This window comes from Phragmites australis, chromosome 18 (assembly GCF_958298935.1).
Source record: "Phragmites australis chromosome 18, lpPhrAust1.1, whole genome shotgun sequence".
Taxonomy (NCBI): domain Eukaryota; kingdom Viridiplantae; phylum Streptophyta; class Magnoliopsida; order Poales; family Poaceae; genus Phragmites; species Phragmites australis.
In genome coordinates this window covers 10,793,417-10,817,599 of record NC_084938.1, presented here as the reverse complement: position 1 = coordinate 10,817,599, position 24,183 = coordinate 10,793,417, and the positions used below count along the sequence as shown (strand labels likewise).

The following is a 24,183-nucleotide window of genomic DNA, read 5'->3' as shown; positions in this document are numbered from 1 at the left end:
TTACCCATTCTTACCAAGCTAAATAGGAAGGTGACAAGCACTGGTGATCCCAAATCACTCCTCCTGAAGATTGGAATTGCCTTGGAACAAAGAGCATGTACGACATGTGGATCTAGGAGGGCTTCTAATATGTAGCAACGATTAGCAATATTCATATTAGCAATGCACATTGAAAATTTGCTCACTGTACTAGTGAAGTTTGCTAGTCCTAAGCTAGACTGTGCTAGAGATGCAAGCCTAGAACACAAGCGATATCACGGTGCAACACAACCCAAAAGAAGGTGATAGTTTAGATTATAGCAGCGGGTGCGAAGCTATGATGCGAAAATGGTGTTGGGGAATGGTCTCACATGCCCCCTTCGGACGGTGAGTTGAAGACCTCTGGTGAACATTGTTTATTGACGAAGGATGCAGTTGTGTATTTCAATAAATGCGGGACAAACAGACCCTTCGGGCCATCGACTCATGCCTTCGGGAGTAAACCGAAGGCCAACTCACAACACCAAGTATCATCGCAAGCGAAGCCTTTGGCAGGCCTTCAGACGAAGACTGAAATCTAGCCTGCAACGCTAAAATGAAGCCAGTCGAAGGCGCATTGAAGGTCCCATCTGCAATGGACCTTCGAGAGCTCAGTCAAAGGCGCGATGTCAGCCGGAGCTCGTGTAGAAGAGGAGGGTAAATTTGTAAATATAATAATGTCAATAGGATTGTACCAAAATACCCTCGAATATGCCAGGAATGTGGCAGTTAGAGTGGCAACATTGTAAAATATAATGTGGAGTGGTTGAGTACGGGCTATAAATAGACCGACATTGTAACTGAAGTGACGGTGGATATTAATGATATTGCACAGTTTTCCATACTCACGTCACTTTAGGAAACCTTCGGCTTTCCCCCGAAAGGGCCAAAGTCTCCAACAGTTGGCGCCGTCCGTGGGAATCGAGCATAGTGAAGACATGCCACCCAAAAAGAAGCCAAAGCCACTCGGTACATTGGCAACATTGCCGGAGCAGCCGATTCCAATGGGGGCTTTGGCCGAAACACTCCCTTTGGCGATGGAGCCAATTAACACTTCGACCGGTGGAGCTGACGGTGTCTAGTTAGGACAAGATGCTATGAATGTGGTGGCCCCAGATGATGGCGAAGCTCATCACGAAGACATTATCTAGGAAGATGCAACTGCAGCAATACGAAGAGTGGAAGCTAACCTTTGCGCTCGCTTCGAAGCTTCAGCAGAAGAAAGCAGGAAAGCACATCTTGTTGATGAGTCTGACAACCTCGGTAACCTGGGATGGTATGAAGAAGAAGAAGAAGAAGAAACCAAAGAGGAAAGATCCGCCAGGCTAGAAGCCAAAGAATTGGAGAGGCAAATTGCACAGAAAAGTGCATGTTGGATAGCTTGGCAGCAAGTTGGAAGGTCGCGGAGTACCGCCGATGAGTCGACGAAGCTAGAAGAACCCTGGAGAAAATGCAAGAAGAGATTAACATGTTGCAATGGGCAAATGAATGGACCCATCACATGATGACCCCTCCATCAGCATTTGAAACACGGCCAGTGCGGGATCTTCACCTTAGGTCATGCGTTGATGACCTAGAATCACTACTCTCTGTCCACTTGCAGAACCAGCCCTGGCCTTCGGGCTTCAAGATGTCGAGGGTGGTAATGTTTGATAGAGAGTCAGATCCAAAGGAATTCATTATGAGTTTTGAGGGAGTAGTTGAATCCACTAGGGGAGACTACACAACACTGACGAAGGCATTTGTGTTGGCAGTCAAGGGGATTGCCAGGTCGTGGTACTCCGCTTTGCCTCTAGGATCAATTTACTCATGGGAGTAGTTGCATAGTGCCCTTTATAGTAATTTCCAAGGAATAGAGTAGAGAAGGTTACCGCCGACGACCTTTTCGCAGTCAAGCAACAGCCAACGAAGACACTGCCGACCTATATGCGTCGCTTTGTGCATGTTCGCTGCCAGGCGATGGGGTTGAGTGAAAATACCATCATTGATGCCGTTATCCAGGGCATCGAATGAGGACTTTTGGCAAGAAAGCTTACACGCAAGAGGCCAGAGAGTTTTCAGGAGCTCCTCAACAAGATGGAGGAGTATGTAAGGTCTGAAATGGATAACCTTCGGAGAAAAAGTGAGCTGGCAGTGTCTAAATTGTCGAAGCCAAATTCATCTAGCAGTGATGCAAATGCTGGCCAGTCAAGGGATAGGCTAAAGCTTATGAAAAAAAGAGAAGCATTTGAATGCATATCAAAGCAAAAAAAATCAACCAGATAGACTCCGGATTGGTCGAGGTCGTTCAAGAGTACATCAAAACAGAAGGCGAGGGTACTCGAGGTGCCAAAGTGGTACAAGCTGCAGAGGCCAAGAGGGTCAAGGTGGATGGGCTCTGTGGGACCTGGCCACACTATACTATGAGTTGCATGGCGAAGGTGCTGGTCATAGGACTAACCAGTGTCCACAGGTCATAGCCATAAAAGAAAGTTTAGGGAAACAACCCTTCGATCCTGCAAAAGTCGTGCATCATGCCACACATTTCAGGAAAGGCAACACATGGGAATTCAATCAGACCCATGACCCAAACCCCACAACGTTCGCTAATCAGTGGCGTCCAATGGCTGCAACGTCACAGTATACTCCTACGCCTTTGGCTCCGCCGGACCAAACCTTTGATTAGCTAACAACTTTCCAAGCACAACTCTCACCCCCTCTGCCAAGACCAACAATCAAAGCCACTCTAAAAGCTAGCAGATCGGTGGACACAATAAACCGTGGACTCAATGTTGTGTTGGCAATCACTGGAGGATCCAATCAGGAAACTGAGTCAAAGAGACAACGAAAAGAATATGTACGAAAGGTTAACCATGTGGGAATAGGACCTACTTATGTCCATTCGAAGTGGTCTCATGTACCCATTACCTTCTCATAGGAGGATATGAGGGTCCTAGATTACCCGCATACAGACGCATTTGTCATCACTGCAAACATTTTAGGAAATAAAGTGCACAGAATCCTCATAGATGGCGGAAGCTCGGCAAACATCATCTTCGTTGACGCTTTTGATAGGATGGGCATGCAATGAAATGAACTTCGACAGGTTGGGTCCCTGTGGCTAGGCTTCGGGGGGAAAATAATTAATGCTTTAGGAAAAATAGAGATCCCAGTTTCGTTGGCAAAGGGTCAAACTTTCGGATGGAGGATATTATCTTCGATGTGGTTGATATCATCTATCCTTACAATGCAATTTTCGGACGGGCAGTCCTAAATAGATTTGGAGCAACACCACACCATTGGTATTTGTGCATGAAAATGCCTAGTTCTTGGGGTGTCATAACTGAAAGGACAATGATGTCATCTAGAGGGGGGGGGGGGTGAATAAGTGTTTTTACAAAAATTTGTCTCCTTTTACCGTTAGCCTAAACTTGCAGCGAAAAATAAACTAACGGATTTTTCACAAGTTAAAATCCTAAATATGCTAGGCTCAACCAGTGCACAATCACCCTAAATAAGTGTGAAAGTTACAATCCTAGGGTGACAAAAACTATTCAATTCTAACGAAAGATATGCAAGAAATCTCTAGTTGAAAATCCTGAAAATATTGTTCACCGAAGTCTCTGGGTTGATCCGGATATTCCGGGTTCAGAGCTGATTGTACAATATCCAACGTTTCTGGGTTAAATCCGGAACCTCCGAGTTCAACAGTGAACGAACTCGAAATTGAAATTAAACAGCGCTAAAGGGTTCTAGCTCAAACCAAGTGAAGTCGTGTGTTCCAAGTGATGATTCCAAATAGATCCACGGAGAACCTACAACCAAATGCACACAAACAAGTAGATCGACCAAAATGCGCAAATATTAAGCAAGAACACAAGACATGCAAAGAAGAGAGGAGCATGTAATTTGTTTTTTGAAGTTTGGACACCTCCTCTAGAGATTCCTACATATCCGTTGAGGGGCTCGGTCACTTTTGAGCCAGGTCTTTCTCAACCCTTTTTCTCGCCAATCTCGGTCACACTTGAGCTTGGGATTCCACTCTTGATTTCTTCCCTTCCGGAGGTAAAATCAAAGCCTTTATAAACTTCCCGTGACACACCATAACCTTAGGTGCTCACCGATGATGCCTAGCCTCCTAGGAGCTCTAAGCTCTAAGAGTAACAAATGCTTCACGAACTTCTCACCGATGAACTAGAGTGCTCAAGAATGGATTTTAGCTCACTTGCACTCAATCTTTCAATCTCTTAACCCAACTCACTTTTCTTCTCAAATCTTTCACTAAAATAGAGAGGGAAGGAGTTCTTTTGGCTCTAAAATGTGTTCTCTTCCGTGCCCTTTCAGCAGCATAAAAGAGGGGGGGGGGTGAGGGGTATTTATACCCAACCCCTAAAAACTAGCCGTTACAATATTTTTTGTACTGACCTGGAGTATCCGGGTCAACCCGGAGTCTCCGAGTAAACTAAAAAAGGCCCAAACTGAGATCCCAACTCGGAACCTCACCTGGAGTATCTGGGTAAACCAAAAAGACCCTAACAGACCACTCGGCTCGGAACCTCACGCAAAGACTCCGGACAACTCGGAGTCTCCGAGTTTAGTATAACTTGCCCTCTAAAAACGGTGATAACTTTTGATCTTGAAGTCCGATTTCAACGATTTTGGACTCTACAAAAAGCTTATTCAGAGGGCTACACATCCCAACTGAATTCATGACCTCAACATATTGGATCAAGCTAGAAAAACTACAAAACTCAATTCAGATACTTCCACACTTTCCGCACCAGGCTCCTAAAGCTAACTCTCACTTTGAGTTGGTTAGAAAACTCTTGATCATTGAGACACGACAATTAGCTCTATGTTGCATACCTCTTAATAGTGTGGCATACCTATACTCAATTTCAAAGATAAAACTCGTTTGAACCAATTTGAGCCTTTGACTACCTTCAAGTACCTTTTCTTTCATTCAAACTTTGAGGGTTCTCAACTTCCATATATTCTTCACTCCATCTCTTCTTGATTCTTCATATGATTGATGTGAATCACTCATAGCTTCCCATAGCCTCACACGATCCATTGGTGCAAAGCCTTTAGTTGCTCTTCACCACCGCCTTGGTCCTTCGGCGCCAAGCCAATTGCTTGCCCTTCACCAGCGGATGATCCATCGCAGCCGAGTCTTGCTTGCCCTTCACCATGTTGCCATAGAAAACCACTTTGTATTCAACATATTCAAAGAATTCACTTTATCAAATATGAAATCCACTCTTGTTCTTCACTGTTGGCATATATGATTTCAATTCAACTTTTGCCTTCTATAGATCCAAGCCCCAACTCACTCACAAGTAGAAAGCACATGGGTTAGTCCATAAAACTTAATTGATAATTTTATACCTTTAGACTTGATCTCCACAAGTAACTTAGCCTTCATGCTTCAAGCTTTTTCTTTGAGCTTTTCCTTCTTCTCATGAGCATCACTAAGACCTCAATGGCTTTGATGCAATTCTTTAAACTCATAGCATTTCTCAATGAATCCATGCTTAATTACTTCTGCATCTCCTATGGAATAACCTAATAATAATTATCAACATAATTATTAGTCTATAGATATTATCATTGACTTGCCCGAGCATCACTTAGAGCTAATTTATCTTGATGCATAGCCCTCCTCCATGCATCATCTATGGAATAACCTACTAACAATTCTCACCACCATTGTTAATCCATAGGTATTTCCATTAATTACCAAAACTACACATAAGGGCTAGATACACATTCAATAATGGTGTTCGGAGATCAACAAGTGACCCATAGAATTGAAGTGGGAAATACTCCGGACTTGTGAAATGTTCATGTATTAGCAGAACCTTTGATGAATCCTGAAGAATGCAAAGAACAGCCACAGACACAGCGGGCGATGAAGGCTAGGCTTGAAGGCCAGACCAAGAAGGTGCTGTTGTGTCAAGACAGGCTAGACAAAGTAGTTGTCATCGGGGTAGAGATCACAGATGAAGCTGAGTGAAGGTTGATACGGTTCCTTCGCAACAACGAAGATGTCTTCGCTTGGTTTCTGAAAGATTTGCAAGGAGTTAATAGAGAAATCATTCAGCATACTCTAAATGTCGACCCGAATGTGAAGCCAAAGAAGCAAAAGCTTCGGAAGGCTTCAAAAGAGAGAGAAGATGCAGCGAATGCTGAGGTGCAGAAGCTGCTTGACACTGGGGGTGGTACGCGAAGTGTTGCATTCAGAGTGGCTAGCCAACCCGATGCTAGTTAAGAAAAGTAATGGCAAATGGAGAATGTGTGTAGATTTCACAGACCTTAATAGAGCTTGTCCGAAGGATGACTTTCTTTTACCATGCATTGATCAATTGGTGGAATCTGTGGCTCGATGTGAGATGTTTAGCTTTCTGGATGCATATTTTGGTTACCATTAGGTTTGGATGGTGAAAGACGACAAGGAAAAACCAAGTTTCATAACCTCCTGCGGTATATATTGTTTCGTAAGGATGGCCTTCAGCCTTCGGAATGCTGGTGCCACCTTCGCTAGGTTGGTCCAGATAGTGCTGAGATCATAACTAGGGCAAAATGTCTCTGCATACGTTGACGATATAGTGGTAAAAAGCAACAGAGAGGACAAATACCTCGATGATCTTCGAGAAAAAGAGTGGACAAATAAGGGTGAAGTGCAGAATTAAAGCTAAACCCAAAAATGTGCATTTGGTGCACGATCTGGGAGGTTGTTGGGCTTCTTGGTCTCAAAAAGGGGCATTGAAGTAGATCCTCAGAAAATTCAAGCGATACTTGACATGAGACCTCCTAGAACCAGAAACAAGCGCAACGCCTAGCAGGAAGATTGGTAGCTCTGAACTGGTTCATCGCCAGATCCACCGAGCAAAGCCTTCCTTTCTTCAAAACACTTAAAGGCTCTAACCCTTTCAAATGGTGTGTGGAGCAGCAGAATGCCTTTGATGAGTTAAAGAATTATTTGACAGAGCTGACGGCCCTTTCTAGCCCAGACCCCAAGGCTGAGTTGTTGCTGCACATAGCGGCATCTCCTTCAGCAGTAAGTTCTGTACTTGTGCAAGAGAGTCAAGTAAATGACAAAATGCAGCGATTTATGGTATACTATGTGTCGGAGGCTTCGGCGGGGCTGAAGAGGTTCTACTCTGAGATGGAGAAGATGGCTTATGCACTGGTGATGGCATCGCGAAAGCTTCACCATTATTTGTAGCTCATAAGATAACAGTGCCCATCTCCTTACCACTTCATGACATGTTTGAAAATCATGAAGCTACAGGAAGAATTGGAAAATAGGTCACAGAGGTTACGCTATTCATGTTGGCCTTCGTTGCAAGGACGATGATAAAATCTCAGGTGCTAGCAGAGTTTTTGGTAGATTGGACACCGCAGGCCGGAGCTCAGGAGGAAATCCTGTTAGACCCGGTATGCATTGTGTATTTTGATGGAGCCTGAGGGGTTTCTGGTGCTAGTGTGGTGACAATAGTATCTTCGCCCTTGAGATTAAAGTTATGATACGCCTCCAGGATAGAGTTTTGGTCAATAAACAACGTTGCAGGGTACGAACCAATTCTCCTTGGGCTTTGTAAGGCGTGGGCATTGGGCGCTTGAAGGGTCCTGGTCAAGACAGACTCTAAGGTGGTTGTGAGCCAAATTGACAAGATATTTCAGATGAAGGAGCCAGAACTAGTTAAGTATATGGCAGGAGTGCGAAGCATGGAAAAGTATTTCTTGGGGTTTACAGTCAAAAGCATATCAAGAAATGACAACTTTGAGGCTAATGACTTCGTAAAGGCCACGGTGCAACATCTACCAATTCCACCGGATATTTTTTATCAGAAGTTGAAGGTGCCAGCTGTCGAGGCCCCTTTGCAGGCGACACGTTCTATCACTGTCATTAAGAGTGAAGATTGGCGTTCACCTATAATGGCATAACTTCGGGGATACTACGAACCCGAAGATAATGTAGAGATGAAGCGTATGGTGCAGAGAGCCAGAAACTATAAAATTGTGGAAGCCAAGTAGCGAAGGTAGTCAAAAACATTAAAAAAGACATGCGCATGTAGTGAAGGTAGTCACAAACATTAAACAAGAAATAAAAGCATTTATATTACATAAGACGATTGAACATTCGACCCAAAACAGCACTTCACACACTCAGACATGCTCTCGATCTTCTGCCACCTTGGTGGTGTCCCCGATGTTTCACGAAGCGGCAGCCTGTGAGGCTAGTGGGGCAGAGGCTCTAGCAGAAGAGGGATCGTCCTTTGCCTTTTCCTATAGAAAGAAAAACCAATAAATATGCGGGCAGGTGACAAAAATCTCGAGGGCATAGCTGAGAAGCGTACTTGTTGACAGTTCATTTCTGCTTCTCGGAGGGCCAATTCACGACCACATTTACACTAGTAATTGGTCATGAATGATCGTGCAGTGGCCTCTTTGCCTTTGTCACAGCCGCAATCAACATTTCCAGAGGATAGCAAAATGTTGGCTTTTGAAGCGTCGTGTGGTGGTCATAGCCGGTAATCTCAATAGATTGGACTACACTCCTGGCTGAGACCATGGCACAGTAGTCACCATATAACTGAGCCGCAGGCAGAAGGCTACTGCTGGTATCAGTAATCCATCCAAGAAGGCCACCTAGCCTGACATCATTAAGCGTTGGAGGCATGGCCGAAGCACCAATTTTCTCAAAAGTCCTGCTAATAGCTTCGCTAGCTATAACGACCTTTGGCTGCAGAGACTCTAATACTATAAAGGCATCGTTAGACAGCTGCTTCACCTCCTCTAATTCTTCGTGTAGCCATTGCGCTACATTTTTTCAGCATTGTAAAGGGCTTGAAGCTCACACACATTACCTTCGGACTCCATTAGGTTCTTGTAGAGAGAAATTACCTCTTCTTCTGCACTTTGTTTATTCGAGGTGAAGGGCCCACACTTCTTTTTCAAGCTATTGCGAGTGTAAAACAACCTCCTTTGTCTGCCGTGCATAATCCCTCTTCTGGGCTTCGACTTTCTTCTCCCGTGCTTGATACAGAGCCCTTTGTCCCTACTCATTTTTTGCGTGAGTTTCTGTGTGCTCCGCATGTTTGCGCTAAGTGCGTGAAAGAAGCATAGCCAGTGACAACACTACAGTATGTGAACAGGTATGCAAAGAAAACTTGCATGGAAATACAAAATACCTTCGTGATCGCCTTTTCGGTCGATAAGTTCAGAAGCAAGCTTCCGCGCCAATAGAATCTCAAGCTCAGGAAGAACGAAGCTGTGGAATATTTTCTTCACATTGTTCACCTCCCTAGAACTTGGCTCAAATGAAGTAAGATTTAGGGTTTTAGTGTCGATCGCCTTAGCATCGAGTAAGCCACTATGGCACATGAGTCCCTTGCCACCACAGTGGGGCAAAGGTGGCAAAGTGTTCTCCTCTTCGGTGTCTGTGGCTCTATGGCCTTCGGAGGAACTGTCCTCACTGGAAGAGCTAGAAGATGAAGAGGCTGAGGATGATTCAACTTTGATTCCTTTAGCATTTTTTGTTCATTCGAGTTTCTCGGCTCCCTCCTCCGCTGGTTCAGCAATGATGCACGGATCCGAAGGCTCATCATCGTCATCGCTAAATACGTTCGTGGCGAGGTCCACTTGAGCAAAAATGCCAGACTTCGGTGAAGCGGCGAAAAATTCGTGTGTACCCTTCAGAGGCGCCTATTGAAGAGGCATAGCACGAATGGCTATTGAGCCTTCGGGGATCTCTTCATCGCTCAAGTTGCCAAAGGTCACTTGACGAAGTCTCTTCTTCAGGGCTGAAGCTTTCTTTCTTCTGCCTCCTCACGATGAAGGGTTTTCGATCCTCCTCTTTCTCTGACTTCTAGCAGCAGATGCTTTGCTGGTCTCGGCATTCGAGGGCCGGTCATCTTTGCCTTGACCCGATGATAGCAAAGACAACTTTGGCCTGTCTTTGTAAACAAGGCCTCATAGATCAAAAATCCAGTTGAGTCGGCGACCTAAAGCCTGGTCAGCGCATAGCTGAGCCTCACCTTGGGTGAATTTCCCCAAGAGAAGCATAGCATTGGTCACCACTTTGCCCACTATCAAGTCTGTCCCGAAGCACATAATGTAAGGAAAACATAGAAAGCTGAAGTGCAATTAGGAATAGGATAACGAAAATACCTGAGAAACCTCTAAAATCAAGCTAGGGACTGCAAAGTCCCTTTGGCCCTTTATCACTGAATCTTGGGATGGACCAGCCTTGGTTGAGGGGTCACACCCCAGATGCCACGAACTCCTCTATGAGGTTGCGCGTGCTCAGGTGCTTCGCACACCTGGTGAAGGCTTTGAATGCCACCCTCTGGGAGTTGTTTAGTAGTACATCTGGGGATCGGTTCCCCTTAACCTCTTCGCACTTGGACACATGGTACATGGTAGAACCACTATTGTGTCCAGTCCTTCGGCCACTTTCTTTTTTATGCCACGACAAGCGTTGCCAGCTCGGCATGGTAGGTGAAGTTTACACAGCCGTAGTGAGCCTCGCTTTGCACACTAGACATGAAAACTGGCTTCAGCTGGCGGTGGAGTTTGTGGGTAGCAACGAAAGCCCTGGCCGAGGCCTTCGCTCCTTTTGAACGTGCTGCCCAGGAAAATAGACTGAGCCGAACGATGGCGTTCCGCGTCAGCTGATGGAGGTAGACTTCGAACAATTTCAGAACCTTGGGGACCATCTCATCGCAAGGGAGGTGAAGCCCTGCTCAAAAGTAGTCCACGAAAACGATGGCCTCATCGTCTTCAGGCTTCGCAGTTTCCTGGTCCTTCGGATGTTTGACCTTCAAAACATCATTGATCAGGCCTTCTTTAATTAGTCCAACTAGGACTTCTTCATCAACCTTAGATTTCCCAATACAGTATGTCTCTGGGCGGCTTGTTTTTCCTCTTGGAGCCATTAGATCTCTCTGGGCTTTGGAACGAGATGTGGGAGTCTTCGTACGAGAGCAAGTGCTTCAATGAGTTCGCATGGTAAAAAGTGAGGTGCCGGGTAGAGTATATATATATATATATAGGGGTTAAAAACAATGCTAACGGTAGTTGAATCGGTGCACATTGGAAATTGAACCTTTTCCTTAAAAGATGGTTAAGTACAAACCGAAGGCACCTAGAATTTGAACATTAGCGTTGCGCAGGGAAAAATCGTCAACCAAGTAAAACAAAAAATTTGAATAACAAAAGGGGGCTAAATGTTAAAGGGTAAAACGAGTCACCGGAAGTCTTCGACGGGCAGAAGGGGATGGCGTTCGGTCGTACCATTAGATTCATGGGTTCAGGTCATCGAAGGCAAACCTTACCCATGGGGTGCTGCTGTTGGGGAATGGTCTCACACGCCCCCTTCGGACGGTGAGTCAAAGACCTCTGGTGAACATTGTTTACTGACGAAGGATGTAGTTGTGTATTTCTGGAAATGCAGGACAAACAGACCCTTTGGGCAAGCGACTCATGCCTTCGGGAGTAAACCGAAGGTCAACTCACAATGCCGAGTATCATCACAGGCGAAGCCTCTGGTGGGCCTTTGGATGAAGACCGAAGTCCAGCTCATGACGCTACGACAAAGCCAGTTGAAGGTGCGTCGAAGGTCCCGTCTGCAATGGACCTTTGGGAGCTCAATGGAAGATGTGGCGTCCGCTGGAGCCTGTGTAGAGGAGGATGGTAAAGTTGTAAATATACTAATGTGCTTAGGATTGTATCAAAATACCCTCGAATATGCCGAGAATGTAGCAGTTAGGGGGGCAACATTGTAAAATATAACTTGGAGTTGTTGAGTACTGGCTTTAAATAGACCGACGCTATAACTAAAGTGACGGTGGATATGATTGATATCACATAGTTTTCCATATGTGTGTCACTTTAGGAAACCTTCGGCTTTCCCCCAAAAGGGCCGAGGACCCACCCTTGTGTCTGGTAACTTAGTCTCCAACAGATGATATTGCACAGCGTGGAGAAAACTGCACTATAAGGTAACTGGAGGCACTTTCCAAACATATTACAACTCAAATTTCCAAACCTATTCAGATTTGCTCTCTTTTTTCTTTCTTTTTCTTTCTTTCTTTCTTTCTTTCCTTTTTTTTTCTTTCTTTCTTTCTATTTTTTAATCTGAATCAAACTCTTTGTTTTTCTCTCTATCTATTTCTATTCCGAAATGAATGTTATCTTCTTTCCTTATACACAATATGATCAATTGAGAAACAAAGTGCACAACAAGATTAGAACAGTAAAGTGTGGAGCGGTGGGTGTTAGGTGTTTTGCATCAAAGATGTATGAGCACAAGCAAAATTTTTAGTGGGTGCATGGAAGTGATGATAATGGCGTGTGCAGCAGTGACATGATGAAAACGTGATAAGAACTCAAAACTCTAAAGGCAAGACACGAGACCAGCGACTCAACATGACAATGCAACAAAAGTTCAACAATGCAAATATCAAACCAAATTGCAAGGCATAAAGTTTTGGACCACGGATGATCTAATGCTATTTTTTTGGGTTTTTCTGGATTATAGGTAAAAGAACTAATCTACTAAGTCAGGAAATCTCTCACTGATCAATTGGAGCTCTGATGACACTTGATATGTCTTGCGACCCCGATCTTTTGATGAGAATGGTAGCTATCGATTTTGGTGGAGAAGACGTTGACGATTTGACTATAACCGTACAAGACATTGCGCCTTAGCAATCGATATAGCAACTTTGGAGCGTTATTGATCACACCGGGGCCTGATCAACCTGACCACGAAGGTCTTTGTTCCTGCAAGCAACCGGAGAACGAGTAAGAACAAGATCAAATCAATCAAAAATTGCGAATAAGAATCCGAAGTTTCAATAATGAATTTTGAATACTCAATAAGGTAGAATTCTGTCGACGATAAAACAGGCGGTTTAACCAACACACCCGACCCGTTACGCCATAAAGTAGCTAAGAGCTAGACTTCAATCTAAACAAAAACCAAGTATTTTGGCCGCACCTGGCCTCTATTTATGGGGCATGCAATCCCCCTCCCCCCCCCCCCTAAACTTTACAAAACAAGCTAGGAAAAATATTCGACTCTAACTCTATCTGTTATAATGTCGGCTAGTTTTGTGATTTTCGAGTCGCTCACAAGGAATCTATTGATGGGACTGGATCGGTTGAAAAGATTATGATGTAATCTTTCCAACATGTGGCTAGACACTTTCATTGGACTCTGTACGAGAGAGATATCTTCATTTTGTTGCATGACTAATTTTGAATCCGAATTGAATTCGGAGGCCGAGTTGTATTTGAATTGGAGTCCGACTTGTCTTGGACGTGGAAAGGTGGCATGTTAGGAATGTTCGCCATTTGATGGTGTACTTTTGTAATGTTCGCCATTTGATGTAGAGGTGGCCGACTGAATTTGGCATCCATTTGAAATGTGCCAACATGCTGAGACGTCTTCTTCCATATTTTTATGTAACAAAACATCAACAGATTTATTTAGTAGCATCCTATCCTCATAAGTATAAATACAAACATAGAAAAACAAGCTCACCTCATGATTTAATTGAAATGTATGAGCTTTTATAATAGAACCTTACATAAGTGTAACAACTAGATTATCATTTGTTATGGTTATATCCGAATGAGTATGTCATCATCATATGCATGGACGCAAATTGTGTATGTACTTCGGTTAATGAAGGCATGCACACCACATCGACCATGGAGATCTGACCTGGGATAGGTGGAGCTAGTACATTTACTTCGACATACATTTAGTTCATTGGCTTGTCTTGGATAAGTATTGGATTAAATTTAAGTATTAACGAACTAGCAAATAGTTTTGATATACTGCCAGCCAGAGTTGCCCTATATTACTGTCTGCTGGAGTTGATTTGGAGTTATGTTACTATATCAAACGCGGGTGCGATCTCGGCTCTTGGGGACGTCCATGTCATCACCACCGTTCCCAGCCATCGGATCAGAGGTCGAGCTGATTTGCGCTGCCCGATTCTTATCCTATCGAGGGCTTCGTCTAGAATACTCGGCCTATTGTTCCGATTCCCCGACTCCTCCCTATCGTTCTCGCCGCGAAATTGAAGTCGTTGCTACTGTGAGGTCCGCCACTGTCCCCGCTTCCCTCTTCCATGGCTCACCCCGGAGGAGCTGGTGGCCCACACCATCGCCCCGTCAAGACCGCCTTCCTCAGACCGCCCGTACTGCTTGCCTGCTATTTATAGAGCTCGGGGCAAAGGCGGTCTCATTTGAGGGAGGTTAGAGCATCTCTAACGGATTTTTTTTATTGGATTTTCGTTTTATTTAGTGTTTTAATGGTTTCTTTTTACAGTTTTATTTACGAAGAGATTTTTAAGATTATTTATTTTACCTCGAGATTCTCTCTCCTTTCCCTTCGCGAATCTCTTCGAAAGGAGGCCGTTAAAGATAAGAAAAAAATAAAGAAAATAGGAACGAAGAGAGGAATCAGAAAAGGAACGAAATGAAGAAAAAATGGTTGGAGATGGTGTTACAACAACTCCCTTCTCTAATCTCCTTCTGAGTTTTTATTTGCTAATCAAAGTTTTAAGTGGCACTATCTTGTAGTTGTGCACATCGTGCGCGACACCTACAGTGTGTGGGAGTCAAGGTACTGAATAGTGTTGGTAGTAAGGATGGCAGTGGGCCAAGTTGAGTCGGGGCACCGCAGGTTTTGGACCCGGAGGGGGGTAGGGTCGGGTATAAAATTTCACCCGCAGGGTTATCGGGTCGAGGGCTTGATTTGGGTCGGGTCTAGGGCTGGGGTAGTTTTTGCACCCACGGGTCCACACATGCCCCAAATGTAGCTCAATTCGGCCACGGTTGCATCTTCCATTTGCCCACCTGGTGTCCTAAGCGGCTGAGCCTCATCTCATCTTTCACCTTCAGACGCAGCCACCGCCCACCTCCTCTCCAAGCTGCTGCGCCACCGCCATCCTCCTCTCTAAGCTGTTTTGCCACTGCTTTTTTCTCCAATAAACCAAAACTAGACAACCAGCCCGTCCTCTATCTCTCTCCTAAAGCAAATTCCAACCGGCGCCCATCTCAATCCCTAACTGAATCATGGTCGGGGGTTGGCGGCTACCCACCGATGGGCAAGCCCCTACTAAAGCTGTGCTGCGAGGAGATCTAAGGGAGCCGCTGAACTCCTACCGTCGCTGAGCACCATCGCCAAGCGCCACCATCAAGTTCTTCGCATACCCGGCCGAAGCCCGGTCGCTGCAGTCTCATCTCACATTGCCCCTTCGCCTCCCACCTTGGCCTCCCTCTGCCCACGGTTTCATGCGTTGCTGACAACACCCTCACTGCCATCTCCGGATACGCGTGACAGAGAGCGTCGCATAGGTGGTGGATGAGGCAAAGCTGGAGGGCAAGGTAGTGCCAGCGTCGATAGAGGACGGGAGGGAGTCATGGCCCTGGCGGTGGTGGCGGCAGGTCAGTGGCAAAGCCGAGATGATATGTCTTGCAATTTGTGGCTTAAAGAAGCTCTCGGGTTGTGGGTTGCCCCATCGGGTCTCGGGTCCTCGCCGGGGTCAGGGGCGGGTGTGGTTTTACATCCGTTATTAATTTCAGGGCTAGATCGGGTTTGAAGATTTGGGTTTTATATCGGATGCATTCTTGTTACACCCGGCCACGACCCAACTTGCTGCCACCCCTAGTTGGTAGCGGCCGCAATAGCGGTAGCGGGTATAAACACTTCCTAGACCGTTGCAGCGCTTGTAATTATACTTTACCAGCCGCTATTTAGTTATGGTTGCGGTCCTTCCTAGCATATTATTTATTTAAATTTTTTATTTTTAATATTTAAAATTTTGTTGTCTTATTACCTTTATTGGTATATTTTGCACGATTTTTATGAGAAGAAATTCATAATATATATACATTGTTACACAAAAAATTAGATTTTTTTTAAATACTGCTATTGGAACTTAGCACAACCATTCCGCTATCTATTATTTATTACCTTGGTGCGAGTTTCTACCCCGACTGCATGGACCTGTCAGTCCGTGAACATGCATTTTCTTTTAACTGGAAACCTCAAAGCCTTGGCGGCTAAGTTGTGGGTCCCAGCGGCTACACTTGGTTAATTAATTGCTTAAGGGCAGTATTTAGTGCATGCAGGCGTTCGATCGTGGGTCTAATAACCTCCCTTTATTCTTAATTATCATGATTACGGAAATACTTTTTATTATCTGCCGGCATGCAAGCTTCATGCACGAGCCATTTTCTTGCCAACATGAAAACATGGCCTCGTTTGTTTAATTGACTTGATCAATTACGTGCAGGTACGATGTAGGAAATGTTAACACGTATGGTTTGTGTGGGGCTCTTTTATTTAGCGAACTAATTGGCTAGCTAGTTCGAGAGGTTTTGAGCCCAAGCATACATACAACCACTTAAACTATGAACGTGGGTTAGTGATACTTCCCAGTTCATTCCATTTTCTCTATTTCTTTTTGTTCTCTTTTTACTTGTTCAACAAGTGTGCCAGGTATATGTGTCTCTTTCATTTAATCGGCTAATTATTTACTTAGATGAAGAAATACTGAGTTCACGTGCCGTGTAATCTTGTGCACCAGTTGTATTCACATGTAGCCGCTACGGACGCACAAGTGGATAACCATACATAATTTTTTTATTTGATACGGCCCTAATATTTTAGGCGCACCGATATGCTGTGGATGATGAGTGATTATATTTATCTCCCACTTTTTCAGTGAATGATTGTTTTGAACTGTCCATTTAATTCTTATTCAGACCGAATTTAGCCATTAGTGTTATTTTATTTAAGATAAAGACTAGTTTCTGACCGTGTGGACTAAGTCATTTTGGCCTGCACGCCACTCGCAACCGCTCGATCTGGTGCATCCGGTCCTCCTTCCCACTATGCTCCCTCGCTCTACTCGATCCATCCGCTCCCTAAATATCTCTTTTCCTCATCGCGTTCTCTCTTTCCCCAAATCTCTCTTCTTAGAACCGCATAAGGTCTCCATAGTCTTCCCTAAGCTACAGTAGCAAAAGCGAAAGCCAGACGATTCTTCGGTACCGGCGTTGATCCCACCGTTTCCCCTCCTCCGGCGGGCTTCCTGCCATCCGTAGTGACTGGGGAACGGTTGGATTGACGTCTGGTGGTGTTGCAGCTAGAGCGTGTACGGCGCTGCATGTGGGTGCTGCTGCGGTGCGAGGAGGTCGAGGGTGGGGCGGTGTCGCCGTGTCGGTTGGGAGTGCCACTGTCTTGCTCATCGTCCTCGTCGTGCTCATCCTCCCCGCCGTTGTGTGGTGCTGTGTTCTGCCCCCGTACGCCGTCATCAAGCTCATCATCCTCGCCGTGGTCTGGGTGTGTTTGTGTTTTGTATGTTTTTGTGTTTGGGTAGGATAGTTAGTGTTCTAATGGAGTCACCGGCGGCGGTGTTGTGCTGGATTTTGTTTCTCTATGGTGTCTCCGATGTGGTTGCTGCTGTCGACAGTGGCCCCATTGACACCATTGTGCGGCTCTCTGATGGTAGCCTCGTAACAGCCTTCGAGACGGCTATCACGACGTTTCTGAGGTTCGTGGGGTGGGATGTCCCGGTGCCGAGGGTGAGTTTGGGGGCTTCCAAGGTGCCATGGTGGTGGGAGGAGGTGGCGATTCGGTGAGCTCAAGCGTAAAGGGTCGGATGCGGGGTGCTTTGGAGCGACGAGACGCTGACTACTAGCTCCGGACGCAGGTTGTTTCATTTTTCAGAGAATACAATTGTTCTATTTGTAATTCTGCACTGCATGTATGTTGGTTCTGGAAGCCTATCAGTGCTTCTAAGACAATTTTGACGCAATTTTGTGCAGATTTGGTAGAACACAGGGAGCGTCAGTGGCATCTGCTGGTTGCACGAACATGTGCTCCGCTGCTACAAGAGAGATATCATGTCTCTTCTCAGTTGCTTCATGCTTGTCATTTCATTGCAGCATGTCCAAAATTAAGGAAATGAAAGATGCCATTCTAGCCCTTTTTACTTTCATTTTCTTGTAGTTAGTTTGATTGGGCATTTGAAATCCATTTTTACCATTTCCTATAAAGTTCATTTGCACAAAATCTCTAGTATATTTGTCTGCCGCACCTGGATAAGATGTTTTTTACTCATCATAAGCAATTCTTCTATGATTGGTATTTGAGGTAAGCATTTTTCTTATAAATGCAATGCTTAAGTAATATTTGAATGATTGAGGCAAGTTATGTTTTAATGTTAAGCATTTTTTTTACCGGTTAGAAGTATTTCCCCTCTAGAGATTAGATGCATCTGAATTTTACGAGGAAAACGATGATTATGTGAATTATTGATATTGTTTTATCTGATTATATTCGTGAGCCATTTAGATTAATCTGTATGGTTGTGTCAAATCTTGTAAGTCTTTACCTTTTCTCCCACTTAAATGATGAAAGCCATGTACACCAGCACAGTGATGATCAATTCAATTACATCCTAATCTATATTGAGTTAGTGATAGCCTAAATTTTATATTGAGTTAACTTCAATAAGTAACCATTTTCTTGGATGATGAGATCTTAGATGTTTCTGACATGTGTAAGAGAAGTATATTTTCAAAACGTAGAAGCAAAATATAATAGTATATAGAAGTATATCTTTAAAAATTGAGAAGCAACCTAATATTTAAATACCTGGTTCAATAAATCAACTCATTATTTATTTAGTACATGCAGGCGTTTGATCGTGGGTCTAACAACCACCCTTTATTCTTAATTATCATGATTACGGAAATACTTTTTATTATCTGACGGCATCCAAGCTTCATGCACGTGCCATTTTCTTGCCACCGTGAAAAACATGGCATGGTTTGTTTAATTGCCTTGATCACTAATTACGTACAGGTACCAACAAATATTTATGGGAAGCGAACGTGAAAACATTAAAAAAATGTCTTCTCCAATCCGGATCAATTGCTGATAGGAGATGATGAGATAATTTATTTGTTAGTAATCGTAAAATTTTCTAGACGTTATAAGTTTGGATTTACAATAATGACATAATTATAGATGGATAGAAGGTGGATATACGATGTGAGTCATGTGAGTGTAGAGTACAAGAACGGTGTGGATTGTTTCCAATAATATGACATAAATAACTATACATTTTATATGAGAGATCAGGATAATAAGAGCGTCAATCAAAATAGCAGTGTCTGTATAAATACCTACGACTGTAATGAAAATAGCGAGACATACTATGGATTCGTAGAGGTGATCTGGGAGCTTGAATATGGAGTGTTAAAGATTCATCTTTTCTAGTGCCAATGGGTCGGACTCCTAGGAGTGAAGATCGACGAGTACGATATGACTATAGTGGATCAAAAACTCATTGGATACAGAGAAGAACTATTCGTACTTGCGAATGATGTTATGCATGTCTGCTATGTGAAGGACCCGGACTCGGCTAACAAGGAAGAGAGCCACATAGTTCTTCAAGGAAAAAAAGGATTGTCAGAATGAAGAATGTTGTTGACGGGGAAGACTACAATCAATTCGATGCGGTACCTCCTTTCGGAGAGGACATCGACCTAGGTCCCATGGAATACACCGATGAACTTCTCTATGTACGTTGTGATCATAATGAAGGGCGAATCGTTAAGAAAAAAATAGCTAAATTGTATTAATTACTATGTATGAATTTTTTTTAGATGCAAGTATACCTCATTTTTGTTATGGAAGCATCAATTTATAGTTTATGGTGGAAGATGTCTTTATTATTGAGCATATTGATATTTGATTTTTAATAATGAATTAGCAATAGCACAAGCTAGCACTATTTATATGTATTACTATTTTTATTTTTAGTGAATTACCTACAGTTATGAGCATATTTATTTTCATTTTTTAATGATTTAAAATATTTATCAATGAAATTAAGATATATAGGAAGCTCTAATTATATTTTTAATTAATTAGCAAGCCCCAATATAGAAACTTAGGTATGCACATATTTATTTTAACTTTTTTATTGAATTAGAAATTTAAACCACGAAATTTAGGTATATACAAAACTTAATTTTGTTATATAGCAAGTTCAAATTTAAATAAATATGGATTAAGATTTTTAGTCAACAGAATGTTAATAAATAAAGATAGTATAAACTTAATCAAAATCACTTGAGTAGGGCAGCAGTTTATTCGGTCTTACTTGGTGCAGATCGTGGGTTTGAGTATCTACACGCGCATGAAGCTAAAACAATTTTTTTTCACCCTGTGGCACTAGCAGTAAAAGGGGTTTCACGTCGGTGGATATATTGGACCGACTGTGAAACTACTTTCACTGCCGGTGGACTAATTGGGCCAGCAGTAAAAGTAGTTTCACTGCTGGTAATCCTCTTGAGCCGATAGTGAAGGTATCATTTCTCTATTGGTGGTCATATCGAGCTGACAGTGAAAGTCCTCCCTTATAAAATGGCTTGACGCCTTGCGTCCTTTGAGACTTTGAAACTTTTTCCCCTTTCCTATGCCTGTAGGATCGAATATGCATAAATACCCAATCAGAGAGGGGAGGGGGTTGAATGATTACAGAAACCAAATTCAAAGATTAACTCACCCAAATCAAAACTCGATTAAACTCGGTATTCCACTCGATAGAGAATGCACAAGCTCTAGTAAAAATGATGTAGAGAAAGAACTGCTGGTCGGATTGCTCTCAAATTTGGTCACCAAAAATTAGATTCAAATAAAAACTAACTCAACAAGTATCGAGTAAATCGGATATGTGGATCAAAAGTTATTCCTGGTCGAATTAGACCGTGTCAACCAGTATCGAGTAAATCAAACCTTAGTCGAGTTGACAAAAAACTACTCGAGAACAAACCAAATCTACTCAAAATTTTCTCAAATCAAACACTAGATATTCTAGCAAGGTTTTGGATGGATTCAACCAAGATGAAACTTCATAGACACATGACATTAACTAAAAAGCAAAATCGAGCATGCAGAAGATAAAACAGAGAGAAAATTTCGAATCAGTAACTCATCAACTTACAAAACTTGATTTTCATTGCATAGATGAGTTTATAAGATGACTCTCCAAAGCATCCAACAAGAATTTCCACGAAATCCCAAAACAACTCTCTCTCTCTCTCTCTCTCTCTCTCTCTCTCTCTCGTTTATGTGCTGCCCTATTCTGCGCTTTTTTCCGAATACAACACACCTTTCTATTTATAGGGTAGACACACACACAAATATGATTGAATTAAACTACAACTCCCGGTCGTATTCAATATGGTCTCTATCCTCCTCTAATCACAAGAGGATAAACAACTTCTGCTAATTAATCTAATTAGTCAACTACTCTTATGTAATCATGCATGCACATCTTACATGCACACATGCATATATGTAACCAACTCAGAGTCCGTCTCTAACACTAACTCTTGTCTCAAGTCCAGCTACCACACGATTCCCTCATGCCTACTTCGAATTGAACACGAATTAGTCTTCACGTCCTCTCACGATCAGATTGCATCATGCGTCCATCGTGAAGCCTTGTCTCCATATGCATTATTTTCTCAGCTCAAACATCCCGCATGACATCTTCGATCACCATGACCTTAGTTCCTCTTGAACCTAGTCGCTGAACCTCAGTTCCTCCCTAAACTTAATTCGTCGATCCGTCATCAACCACATTCACCTTCGAGTAACACCTGCACATGAATCAAACAACAATCGAATACGAGTACAAGTCCTTTCTAACTTGACTCAAGATCAGTTCACGCAAACACCATGCAAACTCCAAGCAAAACCAGCACGCTAACATAAGCATACCCAACTAATGATAACGCATCAAACCAACTATACTATCCAAGCATATCTTAGTAACTCATGAACATCAACCAAATATTATTATGCTAAATCACTTTACTCTGCCAATTTTATCAATCAAACCAATTTTCATCACTTGATCTCACAATCTCTCCCTTGATGAAAACATTGAGAACCCTGATGTGAACATTGGTAACCCTTTTAACAGACATGATTTGATTTTGAAATCAAACGCTAAGTGAAATCAAAAGCAAAAAAAATCCTTTGAAGAAAAAAATTTCTCTCCCCCCTTTGAAGCAAAAATCCTTTGAGACAAAAATGAGCAACTTTCTCTCCCCCTTTGGCAATGATTTCATCAAAAATTCAAAAGAGAGAATCAAATCTTGTTATTTCAATTATTTCAATGAGCATCAGAACTCATCCACATATATAACAAATACTCGACCAAACCACACTATCAAGAATACTTGCACCAACCCGTCTACACATGTAAAAATATAGTGTGAGCACAACTTATCAAGTATAATTAATGATTTATTTGTAAGGCATGGTCTCCCAATCTCAATCACTCGAATCCTTAATTTATATGCTATCAAAAACATGAATATCAAAAGTATGTCATTGATTTGATTAAAAAGACATATAACAGGATGCCAATATTGATGTCAAGAACTTCTCATATTTTTTTGCAAGGAATTATATACACCATCAGCATTATTCCATCCAACCATACCAAGCCTATGTCAAAAAGACAATCATAAACTTAAGACAATAATTTTGGTCATACACGACTTCTTCCAAGTTTATATTAATGATAAGCAGTCTCAAAAAAAGAAATGCGACAGTGCATACTTCCTTGATCTTTTATCTATCAACTATTATTCAGCACTTTTTCATTTCTTTGATTCTTTCACATATAGCATTTTTATCAAAGACCAAAGTAATCAAGAGAGTTTAACCATGACAAAATTTAATTCAAGTTGTCATTCGATTTAAAAAGTCATGACAAAAACTACACAGTTACACATGTCGATATGAAAGTGGAAAAACTCCTATATAGCATTAAGCACTGGCTTCAAAAGTCATATATATATCAGATATGATACTCATCATATTTCATTATTTTTTTATTTTTATAAACTTCGATAAGTTCCAAAGATATAAGAACTCCCTCTCAAAACAATCCCAGAGGATGAATAACACCGAAGAAAAGTAAACTGAGAAGAATCCAAAGGTTTTATGAAAATATCTGCAAATTGGTGTTCAGTATTCACACGGAGAAGTTCAGTATTTTCTTTTTCAAAATTGTCTCTAAGAAAATGAAATCTGATGCCAATGTGTTTAGTCTAAGAATGTTGCACAGGATTTGTCGCAATACTTATAGCACTAGTGTTATAATAGAAAAGTGGAACACTCTCTAAATTAACCTCATAATCTTTAAGATATTATGAACAACTAGCAGCAGCTATATATTCAGATTCAGCAGTAGATTATGCAACAGAGGATTGTTTCTGAGATGACCATGGAACAAGAGAATTACCCAAGAAATGATATATACCAAATGTACTTTTTCTATCAATTCTACAACCCCCAAAATCAGCATTAGAAAAAGCTCTTAAGCTAATAGATGAAGAAGTAGAAAGGCAAATGCCAAAATCTTGAGTTCCATTAAGATACCTTAGAATCCGTTTGACAGCTTGTTGATGTGAAGCACGTGGAGAAGCTTGAAATCGTGCACACAAGCATACAACAAATTGTATGTCTGACCTTGAAGCGATGAGATACAAAAGTGATCCAATTATACTTCTATATTCTTTTTGATCAACTGGCTCATCATCTTCATCAGGTGTCACACCCGGTTTTAAGACCAAAACCAGATGTAAACTATATGTATGTCAGGATCAGTTTAATCATACATATAGCGACTTTATTAGTGTAACAGACACAGTGCTTCTTATTACAACATTAAATTATTACAAAATGACCACACACGGGTCTAAAGAAAAGAACACGGCGCAGCTCCAAGCCAACAGGCAGCCGACCGAGAGTTCCACAAGCCTAGAACTCGGCATCATCCTCGGGGAAGTCGTCCTCAGGAAATTCTTCAAAAGTTTCACCTTCTGAAACAGCAACCGTGAGTATTTCCAATACTCAACAAGTGGGGGAAAACATTTAATTTGATATGGTGGCTTGAATCAAGGTTTCCTATTCTAGGGTTTCATTTGCATAAAAGCCAATTTTTAGCCCTGAACTTTGGAAAACAAATTTTTATTTTAACCGGGAAAAGATGTACCAAAGATTTTCTTTAACCTCCGGGAATTCAACCCAATTCCCAAAGATTTTCTTTAACCTCCGGG

At 42.5% G+C, this 24,183-nt stretch overlaps 1 long non-coding RNA gene across 1 annotated transcript; it reads left to right on the top strand.

Moving 5' to 3' along the window:
• Positions 1-14,280: 14,280 nt before the first annotated feature.
• LOC133899502 (uncharacterized) lies at positions 14,281-18,495 on the top strand. Its single transcript, XR_009906364.1, has 2 exons — positions 14,281-17,741; positions 17,857-18,495. It is a non-coding gene; the product is annotated as an uncharacterized LOC133899502 (long non-coding RNA).
• The last annotated feature ends 5,688 nt before the right edge of the window (positions 18,496-24,183 follow it).